The following is a 9,924-nucleotide window of genomic DNA, read 5'->3' on the forward strand; positions in this document are numbered from 1 at the left end:
CGTGATCGGAAGCTAGCTTGAGCAAGAATGTCTGTGAACCTCTTAAATAGACTATCTGAAAAGCCAAAGTTGAGCTGTGGCTCAAGTGGTAGTGTTAGCCATTAACACAAGAGGCTAAGGCCAGTGCACAGGCCCTGAGTTCAAGCCCCAGGACTGGCACCACATCAGAGAAAGAAGCTGTCTTTGATAGAAAAAGAAAGACTAAATAAAAGCCCACTCTTTTCATATCTGAGTAGGATGAGTAAGTATTGACCATACAGCATTTCATAAAACAGACAAATGAAGGCCATCTACAATGAATGCCAAGCATTTGCCATTTCTCTTTCATCAACTTCGTAAGCCGCCTTCTAGTTAGCATTGAGATCACGAACTACCTGAAAAGAAACCTAAGGCAACAATGGATCCACACAGAAGTTAGAAACATTTTTACATCTTTATAAATTGTACAGTTTCCTAATGAATCCAGAGACTTTGATAGTGAATAGAGAAAAACAGCACGAGAGATTGAAAGGTCTGGCCACTCAAACATCCAAAATATAACCAGAGGGAAGAAATCATGATGACTGGGTTGTTAAAGCGCTAGTCTCAGCGGTCCGTCCATGGCCTCTTGGTCCCTTGCTTTCCCCTCGTTTGGGGGCAGAACATTGTCATTGTGGGAATACATGGCAGAGGCGGCTCTTCCCTCATGCAAAAGGAGAGAGAGACCAAGAGACCTAGACAGAAAGACAGAGAGAGAGACAGACACTTCCAAACTAATAACCCCGGCTGGGTGTCAAGCGTTCAACACAGAAGCCTGCGGAGAAATTCATATCCAACGTGTAATGAGCATCTCCTCAAGCAGAAGACACTCGGCCCAGGCCCACGAGTGAACACAGTGTGAACTGCTGCAGTGCTGAGTGTGGAATCTCTACTTAGACTTAACACAGTCTCTTTGCTGCGAGCCCTTGTAAAACTCAAAAGGAAATGACTCCAGAGTCACAGAATCACCCTCCCCATCTGTAAAGGCAATGAGCAGACCCAAACAAAACCGAAATCCGACAGGGACCGAACACAGCAAACCCAGTCCCCCATTCTAACCCTCGGACCCAGGCCCGCCCAGGGTGCCCTGGGGACCCGATGGGCACCCAATGAGTTGGGGCAGCCCGACCTCTATGACCTTGCCATGTGCAGCCTCACGTGACCCTCCTCCTGGGCTCCAGGTCCTCGTATCCCCAAATGCTGGGACGGACCCCCATGATCTTCAGGCTCTTGGGGGCCCCCTGCAAGGACTCCAGGCTCCCCCCTGCAATCGGGGAGGATTTCTTGATGCCAGGGCTCTGGGCAGCTTTTGCATCCATGCCAAGTCAGCATTGCCTGATGAGCACCAATGCCTGAAACTACGGCCTCACTCACCTCCCAGGGCCCCGATGGCAGGGCACCCCAACAACCCAACGACGTCTTAGCCCCTGTGAGTCTGGAATCCTGAAGGCGCTTTCCTTCTGGCTGGGGAGTCTTGGAAAGGAGGTGCCAGGGAGGAAACCCTAGAGACTGAGGTAGGCGGGAAGAGCTAATCCCTAACATGTCCTCCAGGCCTCTTCCCTATATTCACAGTGCAAACTGGCTCCGTTTCAAGGATCCCTAGTCTTGTCAGACGCCCCACTTTCTTTAGATCCAATGACATGGGCATGTTCTGACCAAACGTGAAGGTTTTCCAGTCTTTCCACTCTCGATGCACACTGCACCCTGCACACTGCACGATGCACACTGCACACTGGCTCCGAGCAGCTATCCACGCCCCAGTTGCATGCTGTGCTGTATGAAATGTCCTCCCCTAAGTTGGTTAATTAATTAATCCATCCCCTTTAAACTGGGGTGCATTCCACAGGTCTAGAGGACATGTAGAGGAAATGTAATCTCGCTTACAGGAAGGAGAGCAGCCTCTGCTCTGGACGGTGTGCCTGGAAGAAATCTTGTTCGGATCTGAAACCTCTTTCTCTCAACCTTATGGACTTGTGCCAGCGGACGACAATTGTCCACACTGCTCCGAGCATGGTAGAGTTTCCCTGTCAAGCCAGTTCTAAAGGCTTATCAAAGCCCGTTTTCGTCACATTGGTAACTCGTACCTCCAGTCCTAGCTTTCTGTCGTCGTGGCTTCTGCAGATCGCTGAGCAGGCACCTGACAGAAAGAAAGTGAGAACGATCGGTTTCTGACTCGCCGCATCAGCACACAGTCATTTGTGCCCAGGTGCATCACACGTGATAGGAGAGTGCAACAGAAAAGGTTCTCACTCTTGGCCAGAATTTCTTCTTTTACATGCTTAGCAAGGACATGGTTAACGTTCTTTTTGTCAAACTGTCAAGAATTATTGCTTCTACTGAGTAGGTTTTTAAAATGCTACATCAGAAAAGAAATAAGAAAACCAATGTCCTAACCAAAACAAGGTGTTTGAACTTGCAAGTACAAGTTTAAAAACCTGGCGGAGTAACACAACTCACTATGACAGGTGTATATCTGACGGGTTAACATAATCAGAATTATTCAAGATTGGTTTAATACACACAGATTTGTGCCAATTGCTAGTAGGAATTTGGAAAGGAGACAATGTTTACAAACCCAGCCAAGTCATTCCTTTGCCTGAACTTTGATGTTTCTCTCTCTCTCTCTCTCTCTCTCTCTCTCTCTCTCTCTCTCTCTACTGTAGAAGATAATCCAAGAACTGTAGGCTTCATATTTAGTATCATCTTCAATGCAGACGTCTTTTCCTTGTTTCTATTTATGTATTTATTTTGCCAGTCCTGGGGTTTGAACTCCGGGCCTGGGCACCGAGGACCTTTGTACCACGTCATCTCATGATGAAAGGCAAGGGGACAAGAGGAAGAGGACACTTCTGTCCCTTTTAGACCAAGCTCCCTTTGAGGATGCTAACATGAATCCATTCCTCAGAACAGAACATTCATGATCTCATCCCCTCAAAGAGCCTACCTTTTAGCACTATTTCCTTAAGGATTAGGTTTCCAACATCCGAATGTCAGAAGAAACCTAAAGCATGTCTTGCAGTAGTAGAACTGAACACCTGTCAGTTTTATGCTGTCATGTTTCGATTGTTGATATTTAATCATCACTGTCCCTCTATGTACTATCGAAGAATGCTTTAAAAAGTCTTACTGTAGGTAGGGCTTGTTTCCAGTTCATTGTTTTTTGTTTGTTTGTTTTTTAGCAGCTCACGTAGGCATATAAATGAGGAAAAAAAGGTATTTGTTGAAGTAAAGATTTCATAACCAAATTTTTTTTTTTTTTTTTGGCCAGTCCTGGGCCTTGGACTCAGGGCCTGAGCACTGTCCCTGGCTTCTTCCCGCTCAAGGCTAGCACTCTGCCACTTGAGCCACAGCGCCACTTCTGGCCGTTTTCTGTATATGTGGTGCTGGGGAATCGAACCTAGGGCCTCGTGTATCCGAGGCAGGCACTCTTGCCACTAGGCTATATCCCCAGCCCTCATAACCAAATTTTTTGATCCATGTTTTTGCTTTCAAAGTACTATGCAGCATTGGTCAAATTATTGAGCCCTCCTATACAATATGACCCAGTAAGGTTTTCTCTCCACTGTTCGGAAGCTGAAATACCTGATGCGCAGTTCTCTGTCCTCAGATGTCTCTGGCAGACAGCCACAGATAATGACAGTGGTGCTCACGGGTCATTAGCTGAATGCCTCCTGAATGAAGAGGTGTTGTTTTTAGCACAGCCCGATGATTGGCTAAGGGGAGATGGCACGTGACTAGCTTCAGATGGAGCCATAGCCCTGTGGAATCTTTAGCTCAGTTCTGAGCCACACTTAAAGGGTTAAGTCTAAGAAGAAGGAAGGAGCTCCTTATGTCTTTCATTTATTTTGGATCTCAGGGAGAAGAGTCCAGAGTTTTCATTCCAGGACCATTTCCAACAACCGTGAGCCAAAGAAGTAGCTCAAGATTATAAACTAAAAGGTACGGAAAGCGATACAAGCATTAGTACGTATTTTAAATTTTGTTTTTCTTCCTTATGTTCTTTTATAGTTTTTCATGGTGGAATTTTAAAAAGTTATCTATGCTTACGCTTAAACACTGTCGTGGAACAATTTTATTCCTGCTACTTAATTTTAAATGAATAATGGTATATTTCAATTTATTGTTAAGAAATCTACTTTAAGTCAGTTTGCAAATATATTGGACAGTTTATAATGGAATTTGTTATCTTTGAAAGGTTTAACTCAGTGCCTCTCAGATCTGCCCCGTGGACACAATGCGTTGAAGTAAAAAAATTTTATGATAACACTAAAGTGCCATTCTGTATTTTCAGTATATTCACATTTGTATTGATGAGGCAAAAGCAATACTAAGGGAAACTGCTGACACAGTCTGTAGTGTGAATCAAGACAGGTAACCTGCATTGCCACATGTCACTAAGTTTGTCACTTTCAGGTACCCTGGGGGAAGAAAAAAGAACTTCGGTTTCCTTTAGGGTTGCTTTTGGTGATGCAGTATAATCCATTCATTCATTAAATCTTGTGTACAGTTCTTTAATGGGACAATACCAAAAGCATTCATAAATACTTTTACTGCATACGGAAGTACGATGAGAAAAGTTTTTGAAGTTTGAGATGAAAACTGAAATAGCTACTATTTAGTATGTCTCATCTGTACCAGGAAGAACAACTGATGGGCTATGGCTATTCAGACTTAGAACTGTTTATTAAATATAAATGAGACAAGTCAGTCATATTAAAGAAAGAATGAATAAGTTGTTGTCAGAGATGAAATTAAAACCCTGAAGAAAAAGTTAGATATTGTCAGTTTGTATACATTCTTGCAGATTTGACAGCTTCCCAAAAATGAGATTGGTGTCGACATTAAGGGATGTTGATTTCATTGTTATGTAACAAAATATGTCAACATTTAGAAAATCTATTTGCATAGCTATGTGAATAGTCAGTACATGATACCACAAAAATCACACATCTGAAAAGATCCATTCAAAGTTCAACAGAAACCAATGTTCTTAAGTAAAAGAATTTTAAAAATCTCATTGATAGAGCTTCAACGTCTACATTACAACTAACCTTTAAGAAATGTAGATTTTTTCAATTGGTTGGACAAAACCAAGGCAGAGCTGCCAAATTTTAAAAAGGTATCTGAACATTCTGCCTTTCTTCTAATATCTGTGTGAGACAGAATTTTCTTAGAATACAGAAATCAAAAGAACATATTAAAAAAGAACATAATAAAAATAAATCCCAAAGGAGGTAGGCATAAGTGGAATTCATAATTTTTGAAAATATAAATTTGGAGCTGGGAATGTGGCTTAGTGGTAGAACACTTGCCTCTCATGCATGAAGCCCTAGGTTTGATTTCTCAGTATCACATAGAACAGGCCTGAGGTGGCGCTGTGGCGCAAGTGGTAGAGTGCTAGCCTTGAGCACAAAGTATCTGAAGGACAGCACTCAGGCCCTGAAGTCATCAAGCCCCAGGACTGTCAAGAAGAAAGAAAATATAAATTAAATTTGTAAAATAGAAAGATGAAATGAACATTGACAGATATTTCAAATTTCCTTGCGTGAGTTTCTAATGAAATAATAAAGTAAATATTCATAGTTCATATGAACCATAATGTTGAAGTCCTCCAAAAAATCAGTACCAGATTCATTCCATTCACAATGTGACCATCAAACCAAAATGTACACCTCCAGCTTAATCCCTTGCAAAAGAAAAGTCAGCCATAACAGAACCATGTAATGATAGGGTTAACTTGCTAGTCTTAATGCTAGATTATAATAAGAGAGAAGCCACAAAAATGTTACTGCTCTTTTTCTTAATTCGGTGACTCATTCCATCTAACACGGTGATGATGTATTTAATGATGGTGTACATCAAAAGCTTTAAAATGTGTAGTGTTGTTGCTCTGAATGGCATTTTTTCTTTTAATTAATGCTTATCTCTTGTCCCCAGGCATTTAACATTTTAGTCATTTCCACTATCTCACTGAGGATCTCGAACAGTGCATACTTTTCGGTAATCAGAACTGTGTTTGGTCCTCATAAATCTAGTCCAAGCTTTTTTCTAGAGAAGGCAAATGAAATCATGGAAGGACAATCATTTTAGGATATTAAAAGGTGTCAGAAATCATGGAGCCTAAACTTCCTTTTGACAGAGATAAAAACAAAGGCCAGCTGACATGTGACTAATGCTGGTACTGGATTCTGGTTTTCTAGTGAAATGGTCTTTTAATGACCCGATCATTTACTGTATTCCCTATGGATTACCACTTCCTAGTATGTATAGTCCATGATCATGGGTTCGAAATACTGAATCAGTGGTTATAGCAATTCAATAGGCCTAAATCAGCGCTCTTTAAAATTTCCTTATTCCTTCAGCCTACTAAAGGGGCCTAATTTTATTAAGTTGATGTTTTGAGGTATTAAATTAGAGACTGGTAAATATAATGTTGAAAGTCAATTTTGAAAGTGTAGCTTCATTCTGTAGGTGATATTGCCCAAGCTTTTGCTATGACTCTGTGTGTGTGTGTGTGTTGTGTGTGTGTGTGTGTGTGTGTGTGTGTGTGTGTAGTTTCTTGACTCAGTGGATGAATGAGACAAAACACATGGCTCATGTGTGTGTGTGTGTATTGTTATATATTATATACATATATAAGTAGGGTTTTTATTTCTCTGAGAGATTATATGCAATATTATTTGAAGAGCTGGGAACTAAGAAGAAATTTGTACCTAAAGGAACATTTGAATATTTCAGCCTCTGGAATTTTTATTTTTCTCACTTTTTTATTTTTATTTTTTTTGTTTTTAACCCATTTTCTTATCTAGTTCACAGAGTTGGTTGAAATTAACATCATAATTGGCTTGTCATTAATTCTGCTATATTTGTATTTTGTATTAAATCCCTTTGAAATACATGATTGGTTTACCAATTTTCCTCTTAATGAACTTGTATATTTTTATGTAGAAAATCACATTACTGCAAATAGTATTTTTATACATCAGACTTCACTAGTTAAGTGTTCTTTAATGATCTCTTGCTATCTCACAATACTGTGAACACATAGGAAACTATTAAATAAAATTTAAATTGCCTATTTTAACAATGGAACAACTATACCTTACAGGAAATAATTGTCAATATTAAGACTAACTAGAAAAGTACACATCCTCACTAATGGTCAATTCTTACAGTCCTTACGGAAATAGGTAACTTCTCACTTGATATAAAATAATTATATCTATTTATGTAACAATTCCTTTTCTTGGAGAAATACCTGATAAGTTTTACTTGTCTATAGTACATTTCAAGAAATTACACACGGACAAGTAAGTCTCTGTTTACAACTGGTTGCTATTCTAAAACAAAGTGTAGATAAGAGAATAATTTGTATATTTGGGATGTATCATTAAGTATAAACCTCTCATCTTGCAGTTAATTGGGCATCTAACTATAGCTTTCATAAGGAAATCCTAACCAACAAAAATTGCACCCTGACTGGTTTCATTCATGAATTATGGACATAAAATGACTCCCCTCGGTGACAGGCACTTCAGTTATGCATAGATAGTGAGAGAGATTAGTCAGGAATTAGTACACTCACCGGAGGTGAATGAAACAATACACATGGCTTAGAAAAGGATAGAAGTCAATGAAGTTCAATGTTAAGGAATTCGGGATCGAAAACAAAGTTGGCTAAAATTCAATGAGAGTAACAAGCACATTGTAGATAGGAACTGGCCTTTATGGGGAAATTGAGAGTTTAAGTGAGGACCAATCTTAGAAATTCAAAGAACAAGAACTGAGAATCTTTGAATGATATCTACCACTTATGCAGGGGATTGTCTTTCCTATTGTATTATTCTTGTAGTTAGCTAAAGTCTTTGTAGTGTCAGTTTTGAAATAGAAGTAGTTTATTACAGCAAATCACATAAGTTACTGAATTTGTTTTGTAAGCGTTTCTTGATAATAGCCATGTGGATACTTAAAGATCAAATTCAAACATTTTTTTTAAAAGTCAGTAGTAAAGATGCTTGTTTAGCAAACCTGTATATCGATTCATGCATGTACTATGCATTATGCTGTAATGTAAAATATGTTTCTGTTGTGAAACACAGGGGAAAAAAAAAAGAAAATCTTTCCTAAGAAATGTCATAATCTCATACTGGCTAGAAAATTTGAGTTCCCAGCAAGGGTTTAGGAGTTAGGGTGAGGGTGGTGTCAGTGGAAGGAATCCATCTTTAGAAGAGAAAGACTAGTTGATCACTGATACTGTTTAGCACTGATAATAACCACATCAACTTCAATAACTTCCTCATGGTTTAAAATCTTTATAGATTACATATCCCTTGTTTCCTGCATGAAGATGAAAAATAAACTGTTTCCATAACACCTGACTCCTGCTTTGTGAGGCCATTGCTTTGTACTAGTAATGGAAGTGCTAAGTTATTTTATACCAGACTCAAGACTCTTTTATCATTAGGCATCTTTATATAACCCATTCGAAAAAAATCTCGAAAAGCCATCATCAAACCAAGAAAAGGCTTAAGATGAACTAGCTATCTTGATTTTCTTCTAAATATCATTTACTGTACGATTCTTATTTTTAGCAGTTTCACATCAGCCTGGTAAGCATGAGATCCTTACTTCAAACTCCAACACCCCCAAAACAATAATCGTTCATTTGGTGGAGTGTGGTCACTTAAGCCTGGAATCCTCGCTCCTTGAGAGGCAGAGTTTGAGTGATCATGATTTGTGACCAGTCCAGGTGTAAAAGTTTACCCAGCTCCACCTCAACCAATTGCTGGATGTGGTAGCAAAATCCTGTTATTCCTGGGACACAAGGAAACACAAATAGGTGGATCAAAGCCAGTATTGGCCTGAACAAAAATAGAGTATCTATGCCAACAATAACTAATGCAAATGGGACAGGCTTAGTATAGGCTTAAGTGCTGGAGCGCCCAAAGAGCAGCCATTGGGATCTATGTACTATAAAGGAATGAAAGAAATATTTCTTTGTTTTGACTTTCCATGTAAAGGTAAAAAGAGGGTACATACAGGTCACTTTCCCGACCTTCAGAAACTATAGACAGGGAAAATAAATATTAGAACAAAATAGGAGGAATCTGCCACTTGATTATCTCCTCTAGACATCTACTTGGTAGCAGGTGAAAACTGGGAAGCAAAACATGCACTTGCTGGCCATTGCGATTTTATAAACAGGGTTGAAAGAGACTAAACCAAAATGACAACAGCAAATGACACAAACTGGCATCTCATTAAAATCTAAATTCTGTGTCACTGATTATAAGAAAACTAGCTAAGACTTCTGGAGCAATAGAACTCTTAAACTACTAATGATAATGCAATATTTACTGAGTGATTGTATTTTTGATAGATAATATTCCAAATTATCTACATTCAATATTTCATTTGTTAGAATTATTCTAAAAGATACATGCTACTTTTATCTCTCTGTTAGAGACAAACAGAGGCCCTGACAGATTAAATGACTCAACAACAACCACAAAATTAGGCAGAACAAGGATTTGGGTGCACACAGTCTATACTCAGGAATTGGCCTTTACACTTGTTTCCTAAACTTCAGAGATTCTAGGAAAGAGGTGGTCATTGGCTTGGGCTTTTAAAGAGTCGTATTTAAAAGAGAGAAAATGATAGGGAGAAGACCTTCCTAGGAAGGAAGCTGTGATCATAGGAGAGAAATTATGAAGTTAGAATGTAGGGTATATGGTTTAAGGATGACAAAGCTCAATAAGACTTATTATGATGTGATGTATCATGGGAAGTGAATTTGAGATGAACTTCATTCTGTAAGGATTTTGAATTTCATTCAGCCAACTCTTGGTGAAATTGAAAAGTGGGTGTCATTAAAACATCTTAAAAGTCATATAACCATGTCATATT

The sequence above is a fragment of the Perognathus longimembris genome, chromosome 16 (assembly GCF_023159225.1).
Source record: "Perognathus longimembris pacificus isolate PPM17 chromosome 16, ASM2315922v1, whole genome shotgun sequence".
Taxonomy (NCBI): Eukaryota; Metazoa; Chordata; class Mammalia; order Rodentia; family Heteromyidae; genus Perognathus; species Perognathus longimembris.